Source organism: Cyanistes caeruleus, chromosome 3, assembly GCF_971803275.1.
Source record: "Cyanistes caeruleus chromosome 3, bCyaCae1.hap1.1, whole genome shotgun sequence".
NCBI classification, from domain to species: domain Eukaryota; kingdom Metazoa; phylum Chordata; class Aves; order Passeriformes; family Paridae; genus Cyanistes; species Cyanistes caeruleus.
This window is the reverse complement of record NC_141703.1, coordinates 56346320-56367841: the sequence shown is the minus strand read 5'-3', so window position 1 is coordinate 56367841 and position 21522 is coordinate 56346320. Positions and strand designations below refer to the sequence as shown.

Sequence of the window (21522 nt, the reverse complement as noted above, 5' to 3'; positions counted from 1 at the left end):
TGAATTAGAAGTTCTGACTTGAAAAACAATGTAGGACATAGAAGACATGTTGTATCAAATTGTTTTCAGATCATGGGCATTTCCTTTCCAAAACGATCCTGCTATTTGGCATCCTGTTATGGACCTTGTTCAGACTGCTCATGCATTTTTGCAGTCCATTTTGTGGAAGATAATGTCCCTAAAGCAGCTTGCTTTGTGTAAACTGTAAACTGAAGACAGAGAAGATGCCCAGTTTGCCAGGGTGTGCATTTTTGCTTCAATGCAAGTAATAAGCCAAAACATCTGAAAATATTAATGAAAGCATGCCTAACAATATATCCATACTGGAATAAATGGTCCAGGAATGCCTGAGTCCAGTTTACTTTGGATTAAATGCAATGGAGGACACAAGGCAGATAATCAAATAAACTCACACAATCAAATTTAGCTTACTCAATGCAGTTATGACTAATAGATAATCATTAGGGCCTTCTTAAGACAAAGAGTGAAACTAGTTAAAGAACAGATGCAGGTATAACCACTGTATATACAATACAATAATAAACTATTAACAAAAAATTTTTCATATTTTTGTGTGTAGAGATGCGTGCAACAAACACAGCACATAGAGCTTTCACGAAAAGACCAACATATTTGTTCTTCATTTCCAATATAATCTGTGACTAAGTGTGAAAGGCAAACAGCTAGCATTATTTTTCAGCACACAACAACTAGGGATACCAAATTAAATTATACAGCAGTGTATTTCTTTCAGAAATTCAGAGAGAGGTAAATAAGGATTGGTTATAGCACAGCTAATTAGTAAAAGATAAATAATGAGATCTCATGCCTAGTTTATTTCTTTTTTCCTTAAAAATGCATTGAAAATGCTGACATTACTTCAGAGAGTGTAAGATTTATGTATTTGGTGGCTAACTGCATTTCCATCCTATGTCTGTACTGTCTCCTTCATAGCTGTCATAAATGTTCTGTAACACTTCAAATTTTATGACACTAATTACATCTAAAATGCTTGTGTAACTAATATGTAAGTATATTGTAAGCTTGTGCACAGCTAAATGAACTTCTGAAGAAATTGCAATACTTTGTAATTGCAGTGTTTGTACATTATATAATTATATTGAGTTGCATTGAGTCTAAAAAAATTTGCACATACTGTACAATCCCTGAACTTAATGAGTACACATAGTTTTAGAACTGATTCACGGTTCATGCTCTCAGTGGCATTAGAATTAGATAAAATGTTTGTCTATCAATCCACCACAGCATCTTATCAGTAAGTGGCATATTTCTTATAGTTAGACAAGTGAGACCAACTCAAAAGTAGTACAAACTGTCTTCCACTACAATTGGAATTTACTTCATGCTGACTTAAAATGAGTGATTTGTTCTCAAATTATATTTAGAAAGAATTAAAAGAAACCCAAAACTATCATATATATTTAACCCAAGACATTCTGTTATTTCCCAGAGAAGCAAGACATATTCCTTCTTTTTTTTTTTTTTTTTTTTTTTTTGGCAAATTAGCCAACATTATATACCAGAAAGACTGATAAAAACACATAAATTGTCTCTTTTTTCCTCCAAATCATTCTGGAACTCCACCTTTTAAAGCTGTCTATGCTTTGCTTCTCTGATGCAAAAAACCAAAACTTCAATACTTCAGCTCTCAGATTGTTTCTGAAATATTCAACATTTTTGGATGTCTGATGGTTTTGATTTTGTTGGTGTTTGTACTAGGGTTATTACTAATTTTATTTTGTATTTTCAAGGCACTCTTTCTAGATGTAAACCTTTTATCTAAATCCATTTTAAGCTTCAAACTCCTAAACAGCTTAGGTGAATGCCTTTTTCCAAATATCACTAATTATTTCCACATTCTGGTCTTCATATGCATTTTTGAACAGATTTTTCTAACCATATTGTAGTCTCATTTAACAAAACAAAACAAACAAACAAAAAAAAACCCAAACAAACAAGCAAATGAAAAAAAAACTTTTCTTGAAGAGACTGACTTTCTGATGTTGGTTGTCCTTTGCTCTTGCTCTTCTCCCTTGGAAGTTTGCCTTGAAGGTGCTCTGTTAAGGGAGCAAAATAGTCCCATTAGACTTCTAAGGATTTATTGGGCCAAAACTACTACAAATGGTTGAATGGTGGTAGTTGAGTTAGAGCCCTTTCTTTAGAAATCTAGAGCTTCTCTGCCAACCAACCCTGTGGCCAGTTCTAATGCATAATCACTGATGTCAGTTCCATGACTTTTTTGAGATCTCTTTTCTTGTCAGAGTATTTTTCTTGCTTAAAACATCTTAATCAGCAAAGATTGACTGCATTTGAAAAAGGGGACATCTCTATTCAAATTTTTCAGTCTGTGCTACCATCACTTTGGGATCACAACATAAGAGACAAAAATTATGATGTAAATCTATATTTCCACCATGGAACTGGCTGCTTGCAAGCTACAAGTCGAGTGTGTTATTAACAAATGCCAAATTCCTATGCTATGCTCCAGATTTTCCCAAATTTTCATATATTAAAATATATGAGTGCTAACAATCATCTTCCTGTATTCAATAACAATATTTTGGACATTTCTGCTCCTAGTTCACCAAGCAGAAAAAAAAAAATATATTTCAGCTTGAGTACAACATAAATGATTGAGCAAGTTGGCCTGAAGCAGCCCCTCTTCTCTTCAGACTACTTGCTGTTGGCAGGAGTATCCTCTTTCAGCAGAGAAGAAAAGAAATGATGATAAAAAGGCAGACCCTAAAAAAAAAAAAAAAAAAAAAAAATTTGGCCTTTCTGAAACAATAATCTCTGCAGGGATGAAAGAAGAGATATCAGCCTGCTTTCCATGAAAAATAAAACAAAGACATGTGCTACACCAAATATTCCTGTACATCTAGTGGGAGGTAATTGAATTAAAAATACCCACCCTGAGGTGAAAATAGTTCCTATGCCTGTACTTGCTGTCCTAAAACAAAGGCCTCTGGCTATATGGCACAATTTCAGGAACTACTTTTCCCACTTCAGGCAATATTTTACAGCTGCAACCACAGGTGTCAAAGTGTACCAGAAAGGAAGATACCAATAATTAGACTCATAAGGGTTTCTTGTGGGGATTTCAAATGAAAACTGGACTGACTGAGATTTATGGGAAGGCAGAGCTCAGGCTGTAGGACTGGGGACACAGGAGCTTGTACACAAGAGGTAGGAGAGTCAGATGAAAAACCACAGAGGAAGAGAGTAATAAAAGAAAGCTTTTCAGGGAAAAATTAGGTAAAGGGGTAGCCAGCCTACCAGAAGAACTCAGAAGGAAACTGGTTAGATAAATATATAGGAAATGTAAGAAAGGATGAAGGAAACAAACAAAAGTGATTTATGCCTAAATCATTACATTCAAGAATCAAAGTGAGGCTAAAAACACAAGCTGTGTAGGAACTTTGATTAAAGTAATACCATACGCTACCACCACTTGTTTCTTTTGACAAACATACTGGATTACACTTTCCACCTGTATTCTCTCAATACCTAGCACTTGCAGATCCTTGCAGTTTGTGAGGAAACACACCTTAATTTGTAACTTTACTGAACTTTTCTCTGAATCTGTTTATGCATCAAAGTTTTTAATTGTCATTTCACTATTTTTCACTGTCACCCAATCTGCCTTGTACTTTGTGGATTCCCTCACATTTTGTGCAAACTCTAGATCAACTTTAAGAGAAACAAACATTATTCTAGCAAATGAAAGAGTTAAGGTCTTTATAATAAAATGAGACATAAGTTTCCCTTGATGAAAGACAAAAAAATAATTAAAAAACCCCACAGCCCCTCTAAAAAAACCCAACAAAACACAGAAGAAGAAGAAAAAAATCAAGCAAGCAAGCAAACAAAAAAAACCAAAACAAAACCCAAACAACAAGCAAAACCAAAACCTGACAACAATAACAAAAACTTCCAAAACATTGCAAACAAACAAACAAACAAAAAATGTCAACCAATAAACCTCTACTGCTTTGGATAAATCTCAGTATTACTTGACTTTTAGCTGTTTCTGTATATTGAACTTAGAATTTAGGCAATTTGTAAATTAATAGGGCTGGATCATCTCTCTGTTCACTGTAGGCTGCACCTTTTTTTCTTTATTCTATTTATTCTGCTTCTATCTTTACCCTTTCCTTGGTGTTTTTTAATCCATTAAGAGGATAGTTTGAGTAAGAGAAATCTTTTTATATATATGGCTGCAATAACTAAAAGATTTCCCTTTAAATACAAACAAATATTTTAATTCAGGCTCTTAGGACTCACTAATTGTGAATAAATTATTTTTTTTCTCTTTGGTGAGATATTTGCAGTGCATCAGATTGCTACACTGCTTCACTAATTGTACCTCAGAAAGTTTGCATTTCCCACACATTTTATTAAAATTAATCACAATCTCATTGTTATTTCTTCAAAGACACCACACAGAACATAATAGATTAGCTGTCAGGCTTGTTTCTCCTGTAGTCCATTACCTTTTGTATTTTCAGGACCTTTAATATAATATGAGGAACCTCTCTCCTGACGAGAAGAGGGAAGGAGGACATTAAAACACTCCTATTCCAATCTGAACATTAGATCAAATTACTGATGAAGAGCCACACTGTGTTGCTAAGAAGTAGCCTTAAACAATGGATCCCTGTTCATTCTCTTTGTTTAATTTTTATTTTGCTCCCAGGCGACGTCTTACAGCATTCCAACTGGCTCTCTAGAACACAAATCCTTTAAAGAGAGATCTAATTCCTAACAGTCTGGAGGCCAATCAGTCTTCTTAGTTGCTTGGTTTCAGAGTCAAGGATCAGTCTCTGATGCAGTTATTTAGCTGTATTAACATAGGGGCTGAATAAAGAATGAATGAAACAAAGGGTATTTAAAAGTTGTAAAGGTATGCAGGGAACACAAGAGGCAAATTAAAGGCAAACACTAATGGTAATTTTGTTATATTACTTTACAGACTGTGCTAGGTATGAAAAAAGAACAGAAAAGAAACATAAGTTTGAACTGCACAAAGCTTATGATCTAGTTTATAAGAAGTTATCCCAAAAAGGATGTTACCTGAGAGTAGGAGAAGAAGTGAATCTGGACTTGATACTACCCAGTAGTACTGGAGAGACAAATTATTGAAAACAATATGGAATTGTTGCATAATATTGAAACAGATAGTATCAGTATTTTTAAGGATCTTATAAGCAAGAGGCTTACAAAGAAGGAAAATCAGTAAAACCAGTGAAAAACAAGCAACAAAAAGAGAAAAAAATATGAGAAAAGGTGGCACTCCTGAAGTACATTCACAAAAATAATTCCAAAATCAAGGAGTAATTTTGTCCCCAGCTTGGGGAGACATTGGCTCTATGACTTCTGGCCATATCCTAAGATTTATTTTATGCAAATTTTTGTGATTAATTCAATGATTTTATGTTACTGAAATTACCAGAAGATTTTGCTAAATATTTTTGTATTGTTGTAGTTATTTAGCTGAAGAAGAATTAATCTCCAAAAATGTAATAAATGTATCAGTATTTCCTAGAACAATTAGATGCAATAAATCTTACATGAAGTTAAAATATTTATGCTGTTGCTAGAAATAATGGTTATATCTCAACAAAAAGACACCCATTGGTTACTCCTGGTGAGATTGTAGGGTGTTTCAACACATACTGAATATGTAATCTTCAGAAAGTCATTACTATTAAAATGTATAACAAGGACTCTATTTTCTGGGATTTCTGATCCTGATAAATCAGGATTTCTGATTCTGATAAATCAGCCTTTTGGTCTTTAAAGAAAGATACATAATATTGTTCAGAGTTTTCTGAGTTTTAGTAATATTGCTATGATTTTTCTAATCCTCACTGATTAATTGATGTTTCCATTGTGCCTTCTGGAGGGTCATGAGGATGCTAGTAGAAGCACTAAATGGAGGAAGAATGCATTGTGCTAATGAAGGAAGGTTTCAAATAAAATACTTAACAGAGTAAGGCAAACAATCTCAACATCTTTCTCCACTGACAAATGCAAGCACCCGTGTTTCAATACAGGATCCCCCTTGTTTCAGTCAGTATCTTTTATCTAACAGTAGCCAATGCTGAGGCATACTAAGCATGAACAAGAAAATGCAAAAAATTGCTTCTACTTATCACATACAAACAATTACCAAATGCACAAAAAGTCCCAGGTCTTCACAGCCTGTGGCCAGAAGCTTTAAAGTAATTTCTTTAAGGCTGAGCATTGTATAATCACCTAAAAAATTGTAAAAAAATAGAATCTTCATCAGGAATAAATTTTAATTACCTTATGGAGAAATATCCAAAGTTAATATTACCTGCTGTCCTCACACACTCAGTGGGTACAGGAATCATGTGGCAATCCCACTTAAGATGCTCTCCTTTAACTTCACTTTGAAATGAGAAAGAAACTTACACAGAGAAATATGGTTTGCTGGAAGAACCTCCCCAAGTAAATGACAGAGTCCCCATGACTTAGGTTTTCAAGATGAAATCTGACAGGTTATGAGATAATCTCATCTAGGCTCCCCTTTCTTTTAAAGACTGGAATAGACAATCTTTCAAGGTCCCTTCCATCTGCTGCCATTCTATGATTCTGTGGCTGTACCTGTGGTGTGCTGACCTTAGTCAGCTGTCCAACACTTATCCAGTCACTCTCCTGTTCAGAAAAGAGGGAGAAAATAAGGTAAAAAAGCTCATTAAGCATAAAAATAAAGACAGGGAGTTCTGCTATCAAGTATTGTCATGGAGAAAACAGACTTGACTAAGGAAAGGTTTAACGTAAGGCTAATTTAATTATATTTGGATAACGAGAAACAAAGACAATGTTAAAGCAACCCTGAGCTCCACTGAGAAGAGTCTGATTCCATCTTATTACTCTTTCCCATCATGCAGTTAACAAATCATAAGATATCTCCTGAGCCTGTGCTTAGCCCCTATTTGTAGATCGGAGGTGCTGATATCTTCACCATGTTTGTGGCTTTTTGCTGGACTTGTTTATATTTATTTATATTTTTATATTTGAAATTAGGCAAGATGAATCCACTTATTTGATTACTACAAGATAGTCTGTAATTCCAGAAAATACATAGAGATGTTGTTAGTGCTGTGTTCTTATACAGAAAAACATAATAAATGGAGCCACAATTCCTCCTCTTTTTCTATCTTCCACTCACCTTCTGTGATGGAAGGGAAAGAGCTGTCAGAAGGCACTCAACTGTTGTTTCTTTCATTTTGAGTATAGAGTTCAAGAGTCACCAAACTCTTTTATTATCATGAAATTTCATGTCAAAACTAACCTTAGTTATACATGACTTTGACAAAGACGACTGTCAATAACAAAAGTGCTGTTTTCCTTTTTATCTGAATTCCATTAAAAGAATTCTCCACCAGGCTTGTTTATTTCCAGGGACGTAGTTCTGGATTATGTGAGTTTTTGAATCAATAAGAGCATAAGCCTGAAGTTAAAAAAGCTGTAAGCTATTTATCTCCTGTGTTCTTCTGTAAAGGCTCTGAGAGGGATACACTATTTTGACATATTGCTATTCACTCCAAAAGCTGAAGCATATTTATAAAAATTGTTATTAATTTTCATTAATTATTCATTTCATTACTGTGTTATGAAGTAAAAATAAGTACTATCCACCTACGAGAAATCCATCTCCAAATTTCAGTTATATTTCAAACATTAATCTCTTTCCCCTGAGCTATAACTGTAGGACTTGGATAGCACTTTGATGGAAATCATCTGACTTTTTTTCTCTTCCTCAGCTGACCAACAGCTTGCTAGGGACACAGTATATCAGGGTTTCTTAGTTTGCACATTATATCCGGACCAGAGAGTCAGCTTTTCACAGTCCTGTCTTCAGTTGAAAAATATCACTATTTAGTAGTTCACAAACTCAAGTTCAGACCCTGAAAAAAAAAAAAAAGTTTTTAGGGGTGAAAAGGAAGTACTAATGATTAGTGGTTGCTTATTCCCTAAAACAAATAGTAAATGCAGAAGAAAACTTGAGGTTTCCATCAATTTATTACATCTTTAGTCACTACTCTCAAGCAATAACTAAGTATAGTAGAGTTAGTATTTCTATGTGCTCCAAGTATAACATGGGGACTGAAAATTGCTATATATTACAGGTCTCTCTCGTCCCTACAAGTACGCATCAAGCTCTAATTCAACTCAATTTCAGTATTATCCAGCCCCATACACAATAGGAATTGATGATCTGCTCTTTCACCTGTTTCTGTTCTTTGTGACAAATTGATCTGATAAACCAGAAAATTAAACTGTGTCTGGAGAAGCCAGACAAAACTCCACCAAAAATAGAAGAAATGGGATATATATACTTATTTGGATCAGGCGAGCATTTTGATGAAAGCTAAACTATAAATCATAGTGACTAATCAAACATGACAGTGTTCAGAATGACATACAACACACTTTTAAACACAGGTCTGAAAAGAAGTCAGTGCAAATTCAACTAAAAATACAAGCAGGATATATAAACTTGAAAGAGTGTGATTATTCTTTTAATTTTGAAACCTACCCCAAAATCTTCCATTGAATTAATGAGGCCATACTGTCATCTTCACCAAACAATGAAGAAGAAAGTAATAACAGCCATAACAAAGCAGAAACTAGAAATCTTAGCAGTGGCTTAGGTGATGAATTTCACACCTGAAATAACAAACAGCAAAAAGCGTGAACAGTTTGAGAACATCATATGTACTGCAAATATTTTGCTTATAAATATACTTAAATATAGTTGCAAAAGAATAGATATAATGTATTAGAAGTTGCAAAACCTCAAAATAGAATTATTTATGCATTGTCAAAGCACAGAATTTTCCAAACTAAGCTAGGCTACTAATATCTCACAAATTTATAATATTTCTGAAAAGAGTGGAAAATGTAGCACTTAGCTGGTTATTGAGGAGGAAAATATTTCCTGTTTCAACAAAGTACCATTTTGTCTTGAAGAATCTTACTGTGTTTCCCTTCTGTTTCACAAGCTAATTGAACTAAAGAAGTTAGTGATTCCTTTTGAAATTACAACATTCTTCACTTTGAAAATCCTATTTACCTCAGAATTCAGCTCTGGATATATGCAAGAATGGTAACTTTTATTAATTTTTTCCCCATGTGCTCTTCCTAAGGTTTGCCCAAATAAAAATGGCATCCATCTTTCATATCAGGCTACAGAACACGAAAATCAACACCTCAGAGCTGAGCTTTGACTACATTAATTTTTACTGTGAACAAGCACTGTAATGAGTTTGCATTAAATTTGGACTTCATTAAATTTAGGAAGAAAATTTAAAAGTTTTTGTCTCAGTGAAGCCCTGAGTTACACTATACTCATTTCATTTTTAAACCATGTGCAGCAATTACTCTGCATCACAGATATAGCACTGGAAGGTTGGCTCTGTTTTGATCCTCCTTACTGCTCATATGTCTTTAACTCACAGACAGATATTATCCTCCTGGTATCAGAGACTTTGGAAACAAAACAAAGGATGAGCCTTTAAAGGGTTCTAAAGAAAAAGGAAACGTCTGCATGATTGTGTTATGTTGCTTTAGGCCTTTATCCAAAGCCCACTGAATGCAATGGATAGATTCCTAAATATTTCCAGAGGGTATAGACCCTCATTTTCTGCCTGCTTCTGGTGTTATAAAAACTGTGAGAGAGGATGAAGTAGAGTAGGTAGAGCCTTCCTGCTCTTTGAGAGGAATGCAAGGAAACAGGCCCTTCAGAATTATGCAACATCAAATGTAACCCAAACAAGCAAACAAACAAGACCTCCACACCAACACAAAAAAAAAAATAAAATAGCAATGCAGTTTTCATTGTCCTTAGGATAAGACAAAGTTATAGGTGTAAAGTAATTGCTACTCAGAACATATAATCATCCACAGAATAATCACAAATAAGGGTACTATATTTTTTAGAATTTTTCTTTCTGAGTTATCTGAAGACACTAAAAAAAGCACAGAAATTCAGTACTGAAATTTCCTGAACTGGCATGCTGAAAACAATCAACTTCACCATCTCATTCCCCTTCATCACCTCTCTATAAAAGCAGAGACTTACATGCATTTTGCAAAGAAGTTTTTTTCTCACTCTACTATCTTTAAATCAAAATTCAAGGGGGAAAAAACCCAAACTGTTGTTTTTCCCTTTGTTCACAGCAAGAGAAACATTTTTCTCTAATCACCCACTGATTGAAGTTCTCAGAACACACTTGTTCACAGTTTTAAAAAGCAAATAAATAAAATGTATAGTCAATAGGAGTACTATAATTTGCTAGCATTATAATTTGGCAACATAAGCTTTATGTCAATCAGTCACCCTCTGCTACTTTATACAAACATGTTTTTGGGAAAGGCTTCAATACATCCTGGCACCTGAAGCTGAGAGAAGTATCCAAGTCACTCTACCACAGAGATGGAAGTGAACATTCATCTGTAACATAACAAATAGAAATAGATGAGCATTGAAAACAAGACACACAACTAAGTGCTTTCCCATATCTAGTGTGCATAAGCATTACATTCTGGTGGCATTATATTCAACAGAAAAAGAAGGGAGTCTGTGTATTAAAATAACTCTGCAGGGTCAGAACTAAGACAACACCTGGAGGAGGCAAGGTTCTATTTTCTTGTCCATAGAGTGCACAAAGATAAAGAAGAGGATACAGCACTCTATCAATTTCTGTTCTGAAAAATATTAGTTTTACTTGTAAATTAATGTGGAAATATAGTTCATGGTAGTATATTACAGTATGCAACGTAGTCATTGTTTATTTCCATTGGTATTGCAAAGGTTATGCAAATGGAATGGCTGTATTGGCTTTTCTATACATATTATTTTTGGTTTGGACAAGGTCAGGAATCAACAGGAGCAGTTGTGTGACTCACAAAGTAGAAAACATTCACAAAAATTACAAAACTGTCATTTCAATTAGAGTAAATGTGAATTTTTCTACTAAATGCAAAAGGTGGTTACAGATGTTACAATAACAATGAGTCTTCAGAAACCGTAAACAAAATATTATGGTTGCACCTTGTGCTTTCCTCACACAAGATTGGCTAAGTAAGCATGTGCCCTGAGAGTCATAATGATCCCTTGTTAAAGCACATTAAAACTACAATTCTCTTTTATATTCTGTGATGACAGACAGTGCCCAGTAATTTGTAAAACCACAAATATTTGCTCAGGTCTTCTAGCAAGTATCAGTGATGCTCCAAATAAATATATCTGCACAGCAAGGTCTTAGAAAGTGGCCAGCAACATCTTAGGAAAACAGGAATGACAGAAGAATCTATGGAGTTTCAAGCAATTTTGTGTCATTATGGAACAGAGAACAATAAGTCCTTGTAGATGATTGTAAAGACAAGACTGACCAAAACATTACGCCTCTCGATGAGAATGCTAAGGAAAATGCATATTCATGAGACAATCCACATACACTACTTCCATTCCAACCTCATTGCAAAGACCTTGCTCTTTACACGGAAGCAGTAACTGCTTTGTTCCAAGGCAGGAAACACTCCCTTGTCAAATTACCCTGTTAAATCTTCAGTTATCATATTTCTAAGGATGTTTCAGAATCAAGTTGGAGTGCTCAGCTTACACAACAGAAAATAAGACCTACAAATGCAAAATGTGCAAATACCCAGGATCCTTTTTGAAGTTGAATTCTTTAGCTTGAATTAATTCCTATATATGCTGTAGGAAGTAAAATTTAACAGTATACGTAAAGCAAAAAGGAGATTTTTCAACCTACTTGACCAAAAAGCCATGGAGTCTTGGAATAGGTTTATTCAAAGTGACGAGATAGATTTCTGGCTTAATCAGTAAAATTCTTGCACAAAAAAATGGGAAAGGAAACATCAGTGTTCACAGCAGAATTCTATTCTGGAAAAAAAAAAAAAAAAAAAATCCAAAGTAAGGATCTCCAAATACTTATGTGGAACAATTTTAAGGAGCTCAACACAATGAAGTGCTGGAACCTGATTTAGGTCACAACAACCCCATGCAGAGCTCCAGGCTTGGGCAAGAGTGACTGGAGTGGTGGATAGCTGAAGAGAAATAAGGCAAAGGTTTCATGTATTCTCAGTACCTCTTGGTGAAGAGTCATGGATTGTTGAAGTGAGGTTCACTTGATTCATGCATTACCTAGGTTTATCAGCCTACTCTATTGGCTGTAATGAAAATTAATATGAGAAAATGGAAAGGTAGAACTGAAAATGCAAACAGACTATGCAAAGACTGTTGAAAACTGAAACCCCAAGAGCTGTTGAAGATGGAAAATCCATGATCTGCAAGACAATGGATAAAAGATTTCAGAATGGATTTGAAATTTTAATCAAAAGCTACCCACATGCTTTTTGGTTCTTTGCATTAGTGTAATTCAATAAAATTAAATTTTAATCAGTCAAAAAAGGACACTAACTGTAGTTTTAGGTAGATCCTGTCTCAACTACATGCTACTCTGAATCCAGTCCCTTTAAGAGACAACAGATAGCTTACAGCCTTTAAAAAATCATAAATCTATGCCTGATATGCACTATTTTGAATTAAAAAACTGGAAGGCACATTTCTTTTCCACCAGCATGATTTTGAGGCAGAAGCTTTTCCTAGTCTAGTAATTGAGCATTCACTGTGAAGTCTTTATGAGAATTACTCCTTCAGTCTATGTCTGGTTAATATGATGCAGCAATTTAAGAGCTGGAATACCACACTTAATCCTGTGTAATGACATGACAGCAGACAAATAAAAACTCTTAGAAGAGTCGCTTAAAGTCTACAACCCATGTGGCAGTCAATCTTCACAGCCACTGAAGGCTCTGATAGGGACTTCACCTGAAAGATCTTAGAATCATAGAATTCCTTAGGTAGGTAAAGACCTTTAAGATCATCAAGTCCAACCATTAACCCAGCACTGCAAAGTCCATCACTAAACCATGTGCCTAAGCACAACATCTACATCTTTTAAAAACATGTCTTGACAACAATTTTGGTGAAGAAATTTTTCCTAATAGACAATTTAAACCTTCCCTAGAGCAACTTGAGGTCATTTTCTCTCACTGAATTTCTTGCTGCTTGAGAGAAAAGATCAGCATTCACCTTGTTACTGCCTTCTTTCAGGTAGCTGCAGAGAATGATGAGGTCCCTTCTGAACCTTCCCCTCTCCAGAAAAACAACCCCAGTTCAGCCACTTCTCAAAGACTTGTGTTCCAGACCCTTCACAGCTTCTTTCTGTTCCATCAGAAGTACAAGGAGTCTGGGCCAAAAGCAGGTCTGAGGACAAGGTTACAGGGTCTATCCAAAGGTCCACCCTGGAGGCAGAGCTCAAGAGAGATGTACCTCCACAACACTTGAACTGAAATACAGGCATCAGTCAGTATTCCAGTTGAGACTGCTTAGGGCCACTATTGCTTGGCACAATGTCTGGGTAAAAAAATCAACATGTCATCAAATGTCTTGCTTGTTTTACAAAGAAAAAAGGAGAATTAATATGATTTCCTAATCGCAGTGGTTTGGGGACATAAAAGTTTTTGTCATGTTATGCACAATTGGGAAAAAATATTCACTCATTAAAATTTTTTTTCAGTACAAATACAAATCTGTATTTATTTTCTTTTTTACTCTGAAATTATTTTCCCTGAATTACCTAAGGAGAGTAGAAAAATATAGAATCCAATATATCAGATTTTTTTTTTTTTTTTTAAATCTGGCAGGTTTAATTACCTAACATAAATATTGTAATTTATTAACACTTTTAATAATGTGACCTTTAACTAGTCATCAGGGGAAAAAAATATAGAGAAAGACATTTGTTCTAAAATTAGCTGGTGAAACATTTTCTGTTTAGGATGTACATATATGTATTTACAAAAGAAGCATATAATGTTTTAATTTGAAGAAGTTTTATGCACAACATGTTATTTCCGTATTATGACTAACAAAAAAATTCTATTTGACATTTATAATCCTCTTGCATTGTGAAATGGAGAAATAAGCCAGCAGACTGGATTTCATATTCATACATGATGATAAACAACAGTACTTTGCACTTATATCTTATTTTTCATTTTTAAGGTGTCAAAACTCTTTATAAAACTCCCAAAGCTATATTTTTATTTTTTAGATGGCATCCAAGGATATCTGTGGCAGGCAGAGAGAATTACACAAAGTCACACAGATGTTAATGAGGAATGTATTCAACTTTGTGAGACATAAGAGCAGAAAAGATTTCTTGTGTACACCTCCATCCTGTCCTAGTTGGAGTTTAACCTTTCAGTATGAAATACACAGAAATTTGTCAGGTTTTTCCAGTAGCAGGTGTTTCAGCTCCTCAGAGGTGCAGATATTAACTATGGCAGAGTTTCAAAGAATAGTACTGGATGTAACATGGCAACTCAAAGTTCATGTTTGGTTTCCTAAAGGAAATGTTGAAACAGGCTGTTATCCCAATTTCTTTTGAATGGTCAGTTAATGAGAAACATTAAATAAAATCAAGTTCTTTTCAGATTAGTGTCTTGAATTCTAAGATTACTTTTCTACCAGAAATGTCAACAGACAGCACGACTCAGTAAGTTACAGTATTAAGTAATTCACTTATCTATATCACTTTTTCCAAGGTCAAACAGTGCCAGCAATTGAAACAAGTCTAAACACTTGATGAACCTGTGTTTAGAGATAAAATGATACATGATACATGCTTTGAGATGATTACTCTTAAAATTGCACCCTCAAAAAGTCATAATCTAACTAAAATAGCTAAATATTTGTATATTATATATACAAGGCTGGCCTATAACCAGAAAATTCATCCCACCCATGTCAATAAGTCAGAGTAACTCAGTAAAAAAAAAAAAAAATGATAGTTTGGAACCATACTACTCAAAAGAGAAGACAGATAACTCAGGTTATTAAGTAGTGTCTTCATTCTCCTTCCCCAGATTAAAAGACATCCCCAGATGTCTTTTAGTGCTTTGACTTTATAAAAATATATAAAATTATATATTATATAAAAATTTAAAACTCAAATGTTGTCCTTGGCTATTTTGATTCAGTTTACTTTAAGAAGTAGAAGCTTCATTTCATTGCAAAAATGGCAATGTTTCTCTAGTGGACCTGCTCACTATACCTAGATAAAGGGGGTTGGATTTTCATTTGCAAAATCTGACAGATTTTTTACAGATTTAGAGTTTTTTATACAGTGCATATCATTCACTGTAGTTTCCTTATTTTGACAGACTCCTTTTCCATTTGTATCAAGAAACAATCAAGTTTTCTCTGACCTTTTTATAGTGACTAGCATAGAGTTCCTTGTGTGTTGTGTGCTATTCACAAAAATCTCATGCAAAGGCTAAAGAACACAGTTCAAACTTACTGTGTACTTTTCACTTTGGATAAACATCCAGATGATTACCTGGGGTTTACCCAGGCCTGTCTGGACAAGAAATCAGTTAGAGAATCTTAAAGAATGTGTGTTCTTGGGTGATATCCGGTATACCAAATTTTCAATACACTTAATTAAAAGAATTCAAAAGTTGCTATGATGTACAATCACAGTCATGAGATCTCAGAGGAACTCACTGACTTTAATTAACCCTATCATCCTTCTTTTGTGTCAAGAAAATAGTTTACTTCTATTTTACAAAAAAAATAAACATTTTGCCTATGCAAAAGCAAACATATAATGGAAAAGCTAGAAGTGTTTACACACATCTGAGTTTTCATTAACAGCTAGAAAAGAGGCCTATAACAGCATATCTGTCTGAAATTAGTCTTATATTTTTCTTTGATTAATTTGTAGACCTGTTTTAACCTTTGGTTTTTTTTTTCTAAATTGGAAAACAGTTATTAAATCATTTTTTCAAAAAGTGAAAATACTGTGTTTTTTGTAAATACGCCTTGGGTAACAAATAGTGGGGAAAGATTCTGAGTACAATAAACTTTTACAGTTTTCCTGACAGAATCAACATGCCTATTTCTGCACACACCTATTAAAAATCAGCTATGTGGCACAAGTTGTGGAATTGCCAGGTTGATGTAAATCCTCATTCTGACCTACAGAAGTCAAAGAGATTTTGTTGTTATCTTCAGCATTGGAACTTCAGCCTTTGTCTTTGGTGCCAATATGTTTCACTCACCTAGACCTGAACAGTTTGAGACATCAGTATTTCCAGCTCTTGTCTTGTGAGGCTACAGCTGGCATAGCAGGGTCAGCTCTCTGCAGTCTGGTTAGTGTTTTGGTCCGAAATGCTGGATTCACACTAACAGGTGCTGATGTTAAGGCAGAAGCTCTCTTCTGCTGAGTCTTTCAGGAGGGCAGAATCCTCAACAGAAATGTTCATAAGAGATGGTCAGGGAAAATAATTACTTAAACAAACAGAATTTCACTGTAGAAGAGTTAAGGTGTAGAAGAAGCACTTGTTATTGAGCAACATTATTTACGGAAGTTAGACAAGCTTTTTTGGAATTCCAGTTTATTTCATTCAGAGTTTTATATTATTTTTCTTTTTCCTGCATCCATCCAAATCTCGCCAGGAATTTTGAGCTTTCCCAAATTTCCTGAATAGAAGAAAAAGTCAGATAATACAAATTACTTCAAGAAAAAATTTCCCTGAATTTATGAAGTAAATTTTCTTCTCTTCTCTTTGCAAATTAAATTCAAATCTTTACAGCGGTTTTTGTATTTTTGCATTGCAAATATGACAGCAATTACACTAAACCCCATACATTTTCATAAATTTTTCATATTCCATTGCTCTTGACCATTATCATAACAAAAAAGAAAGAAGAAAATATCTAAGGATATTTCTTAAGATTAAACATCAGGCTTAGGTAAATTTGCATACATCTAGGTTCTAAGTCTTTGTTGATTATGCAGACATTTTCTCTAGATTCCTCCTGGCCCTTAAAATATATTGTACACATCACATCTCTGGAGAATTTAAAGTCAGATTAATGTTTTAATAGATTTATCTAAAATAGGTCAAACTGTAACAAGATCTAAACCAAGTTGTCCTTTGGCTATACCTATAACTTTCTGGATAATCTCCTGTAGAGATCAGTAGAAGCAATCCTTTAAAAAAACAATAAAATAAAAACCAAACCCCAACCAACTTTTGAAGTAGATATACAAGTCCACAGAGCATTCACAGATATTCTCAGAGCCATGGGATCCTTGCTGTTGGTAAGCACACCAGAGTTGATTAACAATGCAAGTGGGATACCCTCACCGAACAAAATTTTGCTATTTCTGACTCTAAAGCAATGGTCAACCATCAGAAATCAAATCTGGTCTTGTTTGTGATAGAAATAGATATTGAGGAAAAAACCTAGAAAGTGATGTAGCATACCTGGACTTATTTTTGTGGGTTTTTTCCTTCTCCCCATGTATAAACATCAATATATTTAAAAAAAATAAAAAAGTCTTTTGACATTAGAAAATTGTACCAAACATACAGAAAAGCAACGAGCAAAAAAACCCAAAAGTAACAAAACAAAACAACAAACAAACAAACAAACAAAAGTGGGAAAGGTGGGTTTGAGACCTCACTCCCTCTTAATTTCTCCACTTATTTCCCAGGCCTGGTGTAATGAGGCCTGCTGGGATAGAGTTAATTTCCTTTGTTGCACCCGCAGTGATGCTGGTTTGGATTTTTGACTAAAGCAGTGTTCATAACACACCAGTGATTTGCCTCTTGCTAAGCACTAGTTGCACAATCATCTTTCTTTTCCACTCTGCCCCTGCAGTGAATAGGCTGAGGGTGAGCAAAAATTTGGGAATAGATGCAATCTAATGTGAATTGACCAAATATTCCACATCATATGGAATCATACTTAACAATAAAAGCCTTGGGGAAGCTCTTTCCGTGAGGAGTGCTAGTCATTGCACAGAGTGGATGGGCTTTGGTCTATTTGTGAGAGGTAGTAAATGACTGCTTTGCATCATCCTTTTTTTTTTCTCCCTTCCTTCCTCTTTCCTTTGCTTATTAAAGTGTCTTTATCTCAACCCATAAGTTTTCCCTTTTTTGTTCCTCCTATTCTCTTCCTCCCCCTGCTCAGGATAAGGAGTGAGCAGGCAGCTGTGTGCTGCCTAACCACTGGCCAAGGTCAATCTACCACAATTTACATTGATGGGTTTTTAATTGTCTTTACATCAAAGAAGCCATTTCGTACTATTGTAGTTCATCCATATCCTATGTATTGGTCTGTTCTCAGTATTCTTTTCTTTCTAGCTTTATCATCATTTTTATCCCTAGTGTATGCTGAAATTTGATACTAAATTCAACACATCCAGCAAATCTGAGTTCTGCAAAAACTGACAGAAAACAGAGTTTATGAGGATGAATCTAATCTTATAATTCTGTTGCCATAGCCTAGAAATATCTTGCAAACCTTGTCCATTTGTGATTTTCTGAGTGAAGTACCACTGCTGTACAGTCAGTAACTTAATAGAAGAAGCATCAACAGTCAGGACAAAATACCTCATAAAAAAAAAAAATGCTTTACACAATTTATATGATAAATAACATAAAAGGCAGTTTAGGGTTTCACTTTTGGACAAATTTTATTTTTCATTTAAAGAAGAATTAGATAGTGCTGGATTGTCTCAAAACCTCCTGGTAAAAGCCATTGGATTTCAGATGAGTGCAGGAAAATACACACAGAGAGATTAACTGGGTGAAGGCTGTAAGAGATTCAGCATACTGATAAGACGATAAAGACAAAAAAAATCACTTTTCCCAAACAGCTAGATTTCCTGTAGATAACTAAACAAAAAAATGTTCATAAAACACTCTGAGAAATGTTTTGTTGTTTGTTTTTTGTTTGTTTTTATTTTTTTTTAATGAGAATGATGTAGAATTTAGAATTGCAGATATAAATCTGTGATTCCCCAGAACCTTTCAAGATAAGAGAACTTCCAGATTAACTTCTGCACATTCAGACATTTTCATCCTGACCTCTATACCCACCTGAGCCTGCTTGGATCCTTAGAATATGTGTTCAACTGCTTAAGGGCTAGGGAAAACTTAACTTGCTAGGCAAGCACAAATCATGCACACCACACATCAGGCATGATCCATACACATTGGGCACACACAAACACAAAGTTAATATTCATTCAGAACACAGGGAATAAAAAACAAAAGTCAAAAGGAGAAAAAAAGGAGAAAGATACTTCCATGCTCTCTCTTCACTTAATAGCTCTTGTCCTGGAAGACAGTCAGTTTGCTACTTTCCTTGCACTGAGAGCATTCAACCAGTAGAAAAGAGCTCTTCTCCAAAAGGTACTGTTTTCTTTGTTTTGTTAGTGGTGGTGGTGTTTGTTTGTTTTCTAATGAGACTTCTAGAAAATCCTAGAAGCAGAACCCAGTATGGTTATGTGTCTCTTTTTCAGGGACACCCACAGTACTGAGCTAGAGAAATGTCTTTCTTTTTTCTTTTGTGATAAACAGTGGATTGTTTTCTAGAGAGCTACAAAGATGTGCTTTTAATACTTTTTAATACCTTAACTTCACTAGCAACCTTGTGATGAGAGCAGCCCTTTGGAAAATGGTATTTGGGGACACTGAATCTCTACATTACAGCAGGCATGGATGTGACAAAAGAGATTGATCCATAAAGAATACAAAGCTGCAGTATAATGAACACAGGAAAATTTCCCTACTATGTAAAAAAATATTTTTCTTTCATATTAGGCTTCCTGACAGAATGTGTGTCAAATTTGGTGAATTTCCTGTTGTATTTCCATAAGAAAATACAGAAACTTGTTTTTCTCAATAGCTGAAATCTGGGATGAAACTTTTAATACCAACTGTAAATGTATGGCAAAGTAAATTCAGTCGAAAAAATTAATATGTTTATATATTATACATGTTAATATTTTTCTGCTTAAAATATTTTTATTCTCCTTCAACTAGAAACCCCTTTTTTGTGAATGCTTTAAGTAGTTTAACAAATCTTGAAAACACTATTACTTTTTTTAAACTTTCTTCCTACTTTTTAGAATTTAAAAAAAATCCAAAACTAATTTTTCTTTTTTTTTTAAAGGGCAGTTATAATATTGTGGCACAGTACTTTATTTAAAGAAAATATCCAGCATGACATTAAGGGTAAGTTTTCAAGCAGAAAAAGCTGTACCATGCATTCTACTTGAGACTCCCTGGTATGAACAGTTTCCACTTCTTTGCTCTTAATCAGTCTCTTAGTTCATTTGCATGAGTGCTTGTTACCAAATGTCCTATTTAGAAACTTCATGATAGACTCAATTATTTAAATTTAAAACTATGTTTTTTTGAATTGACAGTTGTCTCAGATCCATATTCTTAACACCCTTCTTGCATCCTTAATACTTTTCCTGCAAGGTGATGAAATGTCAAATACAATACCTATACAGAAATGGAAAGCACAAAAAAAGTTTCCATATTAAGGTAGAAGAACAAAGTGTATTTACCAGAAAAAATACTTCACAGTTTTGTCAGAAACTGCATGCTGCAGTTCCTCTCCTACCCTCTCTAAAGTTTTGAACAACCAGAACTGTGTGGTTTTTAGCATTTTAAAGTAAATTTCCAAATAATTAAATTTGTTTTTTAAGGAATCTAGTCTCCCTGTATGTTTCCATGTTTGAAATGGCTAATGGGAATCTTCTATTATGGTCTACTTTATTACTTATACAGCACTATAATTGTATGTGATGTTCACAGACTAAGGAAAGAGAGAAGAAGCTTTCAACCTAAGGAGAGAATCTTTCTGACTTTACATCTTGTCTCAGCAACATCACCTCAGTAGGCAGTCAGAGGGAGGACAGTTCTTTCAGTTTCTGTGGGGAAAATTATCTTGGGCCATTCAACTACGAGTAAAGGCTCTTCCCCCATTGTTGTTGGATGAACTCTGCAGGCTGCCAATTTGTGGGTAGCATCAGTATGCACAACCCATTTGTTCTCTTCATCTAACTGCACAAAAGGAAAGGGTAACTTTTGATGTCTTATTGTCATAATGAAGTATACATAAACTAAGGTTTTTATGTCCCATTGTTTCTCCCCACCCACATTTGTCTAAGAAAAAAAATGCTATAATCTTGATCTAATTCACTTAATTGTTGGTTATTTAGAACTTCTGGAATTCTTTAAAGAATGGAATTCTATTTTTATCTTCCCAATACAAGGCCCAAGCATAAAAATATCTTTTCAATCTCAGACAATAAATTATTCATGATGCCCCAGGCAGTGTGCTCCATATCATGAAATAAATAACTGTATTTGATAACGTCATTATCAAAGAAAGCAGTTTTCTTGATGTGAGCAGAGCCTTAAAGATAGATTTAACACTGCTCTTTTCACACTGATCCCTGTCCACAGTACCAAGTGGAGACCCATATCTGCAATCCTGTCTTGAGAAAGTAATTCTAGGGGAGAATTTTCCAAAGGAGAAAGAAAGAGTTGAAGATTGGAAGA

General features: G+C 34.5%; 1 long non-coding RNA gene across 1 annotated transcript; it reads right to left on the bottom strand.

Annotated features, from left to right (window-relative positions):
- Nucleotides 1-6818: 6818 nt before the first annotated feature.
- On the bottom strand, nt 6819-19118 carry LOC147654163 (uncharacterized). Its single transcript, XR_015284570.1, has 5 exons — nt 16210-19118; nt 11832-11962; nt 10450-10507; nt 8591-8721; nt 6819-7958 (listed from the first exon to the last, which is right to left on the bottom strand). It is a non-coding gene; the product is annotated as an uncharacterized LOC147654163 (long non-coding RNA).
- Nucleotides 19119-21522: the final 2404 nt, after the last annotated feature.